The following is an 8,590-nucleotide window of genomic DNA, read 5'->3' on the forward strand; positions in this document are numbered from 1 at the left end:
GCTTTCTGAGGGCAAGATTTTTGTCGGTTTTATTCATTGCTGTATCCTCAGAACCTAGAACAGTGTATGGCACATAGGAAGCCCTCAATAGATATTTGTTGAATGAATGGATGGATGGATTTCCTTTGAACTCTTCACTGAGGTTGGCATAGTGCTAGTTGTTATAGTGTTTTATTGATGGCCTGGTTTAACTCCTAGGCACTGCTCTTGCTGAATCTTTAAATTGTTCACTTTACTATATGTTACATCTTTCTTTTTTTTGTCTCCTAAATTATTTTCCATTACTTTAATTTCACAACTACCTAAGAGCAAGTTGTGTAATTTTAATAAATAAGGTAAGCATATCTAAGAAGTGACTTTTCTTGACATGATTCTGGGCCAGAGTTATGTAAGCCTGTGGAAGACTGAATGGTAAATTTTGAGACCTGAACTATTGAGAAATTTCCTTAAAAACACTGCTTTTGAGATCTTAGTGAACTTTCTGATCTTTCTTTATGTTTCCTGCTATTAAATAAACTGTTGTTGTTATTATTGATAGAGATCACTTGAGTTTTTATATGGAGTTCCTTGTAGTTTGCTTATGCTTTTTCATGTGTCTATTTCTTAATTTAAACAAAATGACAAGAAATTCAAATATGCTTTTGTTATTCCCCCCCAAAACGGCACTTGAATATTTTTACTCCAAAATGTCAGCCTAGAATCTAATAACATATTACAATGTGTTCCCACAGCTTGAGGGGAGACACCACATCTTATGTTCTGAGTAGCTGCATAGAGTGTGACATAGTGTATCAGATCGGATTTGGTACCTGCTTGATTCATACCTGAGTGGGTATGAATACTTAATAACCACATAAATAAAGCAAAAGTATATGCAGATTAAGCAAAGTCAGTGAATTCCAAGTTAGACTGTGCCCTTGAACCCAATAAGAGTTACTAATTTAAATTTACAATCTGTGGCTTCGGTTTCCTGACATTTGTCATACCCTCAATATTAAATATTTAACTTTTCCCACGTTTATAAATATTTACTGAATGGACTGGGTTCATAGCTAAAGTGTAGGTAGACAGAAATGGCCAAACTTTAATTTAGGCAATAGTGAGGTAATGCATTAGGGCCATGGTTCTCAACCAGGAGCAAATTTGCTTCCTGGAGACATTGTTGGTTGTCATGAATTGGGGGGAAGGGTGCTAGTGGTAGTGGGTAGGGGCCAGAGATGCTGCTAACCATACTCCAATGCACAGGGCTGCCCTCACAACAAAGGATTAGCCTGCCCAAAATGTCCATGGTGCCAAGGTTTGAAACACCATGCTCTATACTCTTTGCATTAGGGTTTACTCACCAAGTGACAGACTTTTTTTTTTAAGTTTTTTTTGATGTGGACCATTTTTTTAACATCTTTATTGGAGTATAATTGCTTTTCAGTGGTGTGTTAGTTTCTGCTTTATAACAAAGTGAATCAGCTATACATATACATATATCCCCTCCCTCTTGCATCTCCCTCCCACCCTCCCTATCCCACCCGTCTATGTGGACACAAAGCACCAAGCTGATCTCCCACATATCTCGCGCCAAAAAACCAAAACATAAAACAGAACCAATGGATGTGGACCATTTTTAAAGTCTTTACTGAATTTGTTACAATATTGCTTCTGTTTTCTGTTTTGGTTTTTTGGCCGCGAGGCATGTGGGATCTTAGCTCCCCAACCAGGGATCGAACCTGCACCCCCTTCATTGGAAGGTGAAGTCTTAACCAGTGGACCGCCAGGGAAGTCCCATAACAAGGTATCAGACTTAAGAATCCTTGTTCCCTGAAGATTTTAGTTCAATGTGGTGGCTGGGGCTAAAACAAAGAAACAAACAATCCCACAAGATATTGGGCCACATCAAGGGGGTACCGGAAACAAAGCAGTATTTTTATGCCACCTTTGTATAGACCATAGATTATCTTCCCCCAAAGAGTGAATACTACTTAATGAAAAATACTATTGAACAGAAAATAACCTTAAGCAAAATTTAATGATTTGTGTTAAAAAATGTAATCATGGAGCATGTTCTAATGTACCGGGCATTACCTAGGAGCCTTCAAATATGTTACCTCATCGAGATAAATTTGACCTCTTACTCCACTTTATAAAATTCAAAGGTAGGGTTTCACATTTTAGACGGTCACATTTTGAGACTCATCACTACATTAAAATGTATAAAGTGCATATATGTCTGAAGTGTAAGAGAAGTTGATATAATTATCTGAATTTCTTTCAATTATCTGAATATTTGAAACTAAAGGAAATTATCTGGGTAATTCTAGAACCTCACCATCCAGTGATAGGAATATTTTGATTTAAGCTACTAGACTCTATTGATATTTGGAAATATAACATTCAAAGGTTCTTTTCTTTTCGTTTTCTTTTTTTTACAAAAGCATACGTGATACCGTAACTCTCCTCTTTACTTTACTCTCTGTGGGTATCAAATTGGAAAGCACGAAATAATAGTGCTTGCGGATGTTGTAACCTCGCTATTGTTCCAGCAAAGCATCCCAAAGAAAAACATATTGAATCAATTCTTGGTCAAGGAGCATTAAACCTGTGTAATTGCTTAATTCTCCTAAATAACCTTGCACCTTTGGGGGTCGCACAGTACTCTGCCATAGTATTATTTATAACAAAAACCTAGCATTTAAGACTCAGCACAGCTGAATTTTCTTGCTAGCTTTACTTCCTGACACTACTGAGGGGAGTAGAGCAACGGAGGAGGTGGGTGGAAGCAGATGCTGCTTAAGCGGTTTCCTGCTTAGAACATTTCTTTACATGTACGCTTACTCACTTTGCAATATTTGCATTTAAGTATGAAAAGAATTGAGCTCATTACTTCTTGCCTTCACCAATTGGTTACAGTACTGAGAGGTAGATGTGGCCCGAACAATTTCATTCACATGTAGAGGTAGGAGTCGAAAGATAGCACGATAAGAAATAACTTCCTGGTTCTAGTTTTGCTGCCTGCCTTAACTCTCACACAATTGCACTGTTGATCTTTAGATGGCTTAGACCCAAGGTGAAGGCCCTCAGAAGCCTGCCGGCACTCACTCACAGTCTCCTCAATGATGACAGACCACTGCTTGCTGTACCATTCATCCTATAATTGAGGTTTGTGTTGCCATAGGGGTACATGAGGAGACTGGGGAGTTTCTTAGGAGAGATTCTTTGGGAGACTAGGCTCCTTGTAATGAAGTCAGGTAACTTCTTTGTATTCTCCAGAGTGCAGTTTTTAGTCACAGGAGAACCATTCATGTGTTACCATGAAATGATGCTAGACAACCAATTTGGGTGATACTTTTCCCCTCAGAATTAACTTTTTTACATGTATTGAATTGACCACTTGTTCTTTAATTTGTACGTTTCTCAAGAAACAGTTCTAGTCTAAGGTAGCAGTTAAAAACAGGAAAAACAAACTGGCAGTTGAGACCGAATAGGAAGTGACTATGCCATCAGCTCACACTGAGGAAAAGGAAGTTGTTGCCAGGACCTCTAAGAAAGGCAGTTGTGTAAAATTACCCTTCAACTTGCTTGCTGAGGTTCTGTCACCCTGTGGTAAAAGCTCCCATAGTTTTGTTACATCTGTACTCAAGAGAACATGAACAGAACTGGAGAATAGCAGGCAGTCCTTGCAGGACTGTTATCAGGGACTACCAGAAGTTTCTGGGGCAGAAACTCAACATTGTAGACAAGCAGAGCTCCCTCTCTACTCATTTTTTTTTCTGTGCCAAATAGATATTTTAAGATTAGTTAAAATTCAGTATGTTCCACCGTGAGGCCCACTAGAAGGGTCCAACTATAGACTGCAACAGGGGATTTTTGCTGAGAAATCGAAGGCAGAATGTTTTTTTATACTTTTACTTGGGCCCCAGAGCCAGGCTAGGCCACACCACCTTTCCCTTTTTCCTTTAGTTTCTCTTCCCTTCTTTGCTTTCTCACATATTTCTCGAGCACAGTGCCAGGAACTGTGCTTAAGTGCTGGGAATACAAAGAAATGCAAGGAGTTTGCTTTCTTGCAAAAAATACAATACAAAAACAAGAATCACTCAGTAACCTTTAAAAATTGTATAAAATTTTAAAAAATAAATAAAAAACAAGGAGCACTCAAAGTGATGTATAATGATAGTAGCAATACAATTTTTTAAAATGTTACAGCAACTGGCACCAGAGAGCAGTTCATTTTACCTGTGTAGATCCTGGAAGGCTTCACAAAGAAGGTGATATTTGAGCTACGCCTTGAAAAATGGGTAGAGAATCGGGAAAAGGGAGTGGAGAAGAAAGGGGATTCCACATAGAAGGAACAGCATGAGCAAATGCCTAAGCGAGGCATGTGTATTCCCATCACCTGATGACCTGGTTAAAATACAGATCCTGTGCTCCATTTGGACAGATTCTGATTTTGAAGGTTTCAGATGAAGAAAGGGCATTTGTATTTTATTTTAAAAAAAAGCACTCCCCAGGTGATTATGATGCGTCCTCTTGGTTATGAACCACTAACTTAGAGGAATGACAAGCTTTCTTTGAGGACGAGCTGGTAGTTTGGTCTAACAGGCAGAGGCCTGTTACATGAGGCATTCCCAGCAATGAAGTTGGAAGGAGGAATGGGGGACAGACTGTGAGGCTTGTCTGCCATGCTAAAGACTTTGGACTTGATCCCATAGGCTCCCAGGAGTACTGAGTGGTTTTAAGGAAGAGAGGAATTTGCTCCAGATTTGTATTTTTTTAAAAAACTCTCTATTTAGTACATAAAAGACAGATTGGATATGGGAGAGACTGGAAGCAGAGGGACCTATTAAGATGCTATTAGGAGGCCATTGTAAAAGTACAAGAGAAGAACTGAACTAAATTAACAGCTATAGAATAAAATACCTAGGAATAAACCTTCCTAAGGAGACAAAAGACCTGTATGCAGAAAACTATAAGACACTGAAAGAAATTAAAGATGATACAAACAGATGGAGAGATATACCATGTTCTTGGATTGGAAGAATCAGCACTGTGAAAATGACTCTACTACCCAAAGCAATCTACAGATTCAATGCAATCCCAGTCAAATTACAAATGACATTTTTCACAGAACTAGAACAAAAAATTTCACAATTTGTATGGAAACACAAAAGACCATGAATAGTCAAAGCAATCTTGAGAAAGAAAAACGGAGCTGGAGGAATCAGGCTCCCAGACTTCAGACTATACTACAAAGCTACAGTAATCAAGACAGTGTGGTACTGGCACAAAAACAGAAATATAGATCAATGGAACAGGATAGAAAGGCCAGAGATAAACCCATGCACCTATGGTCAACTAATCTATGACAAAGGAGGCAAGGGTATACAATGGAGAAAAGACAGCCTCTTCAATAAGTGGTGCTGGGAAAACTGGACAGCTACATGTAAAAGAATGAAATTGGAACACTTCCTAACACCATACACAAAAATACACTCAAAATGGATTAAAGACCTAAATGTAAGGCCAGACACTATCAAACTCTTAGAGGAAAACATAGGCAGAACACTCTATGACATAAATCACAGCAAAATCCTTTTTGACCCACCTCCCTCCTAGAGAAATGGAAATAAAAACAAAAATAAGCAAATGGGACCTAATGAAACTTCAAAGCTTTTGCACAGCAAAGGAAACCATAAACAAGATCAAAAGACAACCCTCAGAATGGGAGAAAATAGTTGCAAACGAAGCAACTGACAAAGGATTAATCTCCAAAATATACAAGCAGCTCTTACAGCTCAATATCAAAAAAACAAACAACCCAATCCAAACATGGGCAGAAGATCTAAATAGACATTTCTCCAAAGAAGATATACAGATTGCCAACAAACACGTGAAAGGATGCTCAACATCACTAATCATTAGAGAAATTCAAATCAAAACTACAATTAGGTATCACCTCACACCAGTCAGAATGGCCATCATCAAAAAATCTACAAACAGTAAATGCTGGAGAGGGTGTGGAGAAAAGGGAACACTCTTGCACTGTTGGTGGGAGTGTAAATTGATACAGCCACTATGGAGAAAAGTACGCAGGTTCCTTAAAAAACTAAAAATAGAACTATCATATGACCCAGCAATCCCACTACTGGGCATATACCCTGCGAAAACCATAATTCAAAAAGAGCCATGGGGCTTCCCTGGTGGCACAGTGGTTGAGAGTCCGCCTGCCAATGCAGGGGACACGGGTTCGTGCCCCGATCTGGGAGGATCCCACATGCCGCGGAGCGGCTAGGCCCGTGAGCCATGGCTGCTGAGCCTGCACGTCCGGAGCCTATGCTCCGCAACGGGAGAGGCCACAACAGTGAGAGGCCTGCGTACCGCAAAAAAAAAAAAAGCCATGTACCAGAATGTTCATTGCAGTACTATTTACAATAGCCAGGACATGGAAGCAGCCTAAGTGTCCATCAACAGATGAATGGATAAAGAAGATGTGGCACATATATACAATGGAATATTACTCAGCCATAAAAAGAAACGAAATTGAGTTACTTGTAGTGAAGTGGATGGACCTAGAGTCTGTCATGCAGAGTGAAGTAAGTCAGAAAGAAAAACAAATACCATATGTTGACACATGTATATGGAGTCTGAAAACAAACAAACAAAAAAAGGTTCTGATGAGCCTGGGGCAGGACAGGAATAAACATGCAGACATAGCAAATGGACTTGAGGACACGGGGAGGGGGATGGGTAAGCTGGGACGAAGTGAGAGAGTAGCATGGACATATATACACTACCAAACGTAAAATAGATAGCTAGTGGGAAGCAGCTGCATAGCACAGGGAGATCAGCTCGGTGCTTTATGTCCACCTGGAGGGGTGGGATAGGGAGGGTGGGTGGGAGGGAGACGCAAGAGGGAGGAGATATGGGGATATATGTGTACGTATAGCTGATTCACTTTGTTATACAGCAGAAACTAACACACCATCGTAAAGCAATTATACTCCAATAAAGATGTTAAAAAAATTGTATGAAAGGAATTCTGGCTAAGGACAAAGTTGTTAATAAAAGAGTCATCTTTTGTAATTTAAACAACTCTGAAATTCAAAAATAAAAATAAGAATTATGGGGAGAAAAAGAGAAGCACATGTGATCAACAACAGTTTTTATCATATTCTGTATTATATTATTATGATGTACAAATCAATAACTTAAACATTGATACAATTAAATTTTTAAAATAAATAATTAATTAATGGCTGTGAGAATGAAGAGGAAGGGATAGATTCCAGAAATAATTTGGAGGTGAAATAAACAGCATTCAGTTGATTGGATGTGGACAGGACCAGAGGGAGAGGTTTAAAATGCCAGAGACATCTAGCTTAGAGAACTGGGTAAGCGTTGATGCCTGAAACTGAGCCAGGGCATACAGAAGGAGGACCAGGTTTTGGGGAAAGATAAGGAATTTAGTTTGGATACACTGAGTTTGAGGTGCCTGTATGACATTTAAGTGGAGATGTCTAGAAGGCAGTTGAAAGTAACAAGAGGTCAGATTGCAAATACACATCTGAGAATTGAAAAGAGAAATGCTTTGTAACCTCATGGCGAGGTGTCAATAGAGGGCATAAAAAATAGAAATCAAGTTGGACCCATTCACCTCCTATTTAGAAAATCACTTCTTGAATAATTTTTCTATGTTTTGGTCCGGTTAAATGCTGCCTGTGCCTACTGACATTATATCTATCTCAAAAAGTATACTATTTTCTTCAGAGTAATGATTGTTAATCTCATGTCTATAAGATGGTATTACTAAATATTTCTGCTGTGTCCCTGCATGCGTAGATTGCCTTTTGAATGCATGATAATGACAGTAAAGAAAGGAATGGAGCAAAGGACAGAAATGATGTGAAGAGATCTGAATGCTATGTTGCCAGGTTTTCTGGGATGGTTTTCTTGCATGCAACTGTAAAATAGATTATTGTGCGCCAGAACGGTTTGTATTATATTTCCCCTCCTACACTCAAAAGAAAATGAGGTGGGAGATGATATGCATGCCTGGTTTCATGAGGCCAAGTCAGTGTCTTCTACAATAGAAAGAAAAACAGGAACAATTTATTGCAATCTAAAGCACAGATTACTGGCAAAGTCATGATGTTTGCCTGCTGTGAAAGTACACAGCAACCTTAGTTAATACTGCTTCAATTTTTCAGAATCATTCATGCCATTCTGGTTCTTCCATTCTTTCTGTGCTATTGACCTTTTATGAAACTTCACACATCCCTATAGTTTACCATATGTGAAGGTAGGCATTCAAGTGGCTAAATGCCAACTTGAAATTCACATAGATAAATCATGCTTTTCATATAAATTGTGAAAATAGTGGTAGACATTTACAATCTGAGATCATGAAAGCAGATACAAACAGAGTATATTTTAAATGTTTTGTACAATGCATTTTATTATGTGTTTGGGTTTTTCTCAGGTGTTACAAGAAACTGAAATATACCAGCTCTTAAATTTTAAAGTAACTTTTGCATCTGACAATATACAGATTCCTGCTGTGCAAATATAGAGAAATGAGTGCTTACTATGTTGTGAAGGATGG

Source organism: Delphinapterus leucas, chromosome X (genome assembly GCF_059928025.1).
Source record: "Delphinapterus leucas isolate spDelLeu-1000000601 "Yukka" chromosome X, BTC_Dleu_Yukka2, whole genome shotgun sequence".
NCBI lineage: Eukaryota > Metazoa > Chordata > Mammalia > Artiodactyla > Monodontidae > Delphinapterus > Delphinapterus leucas.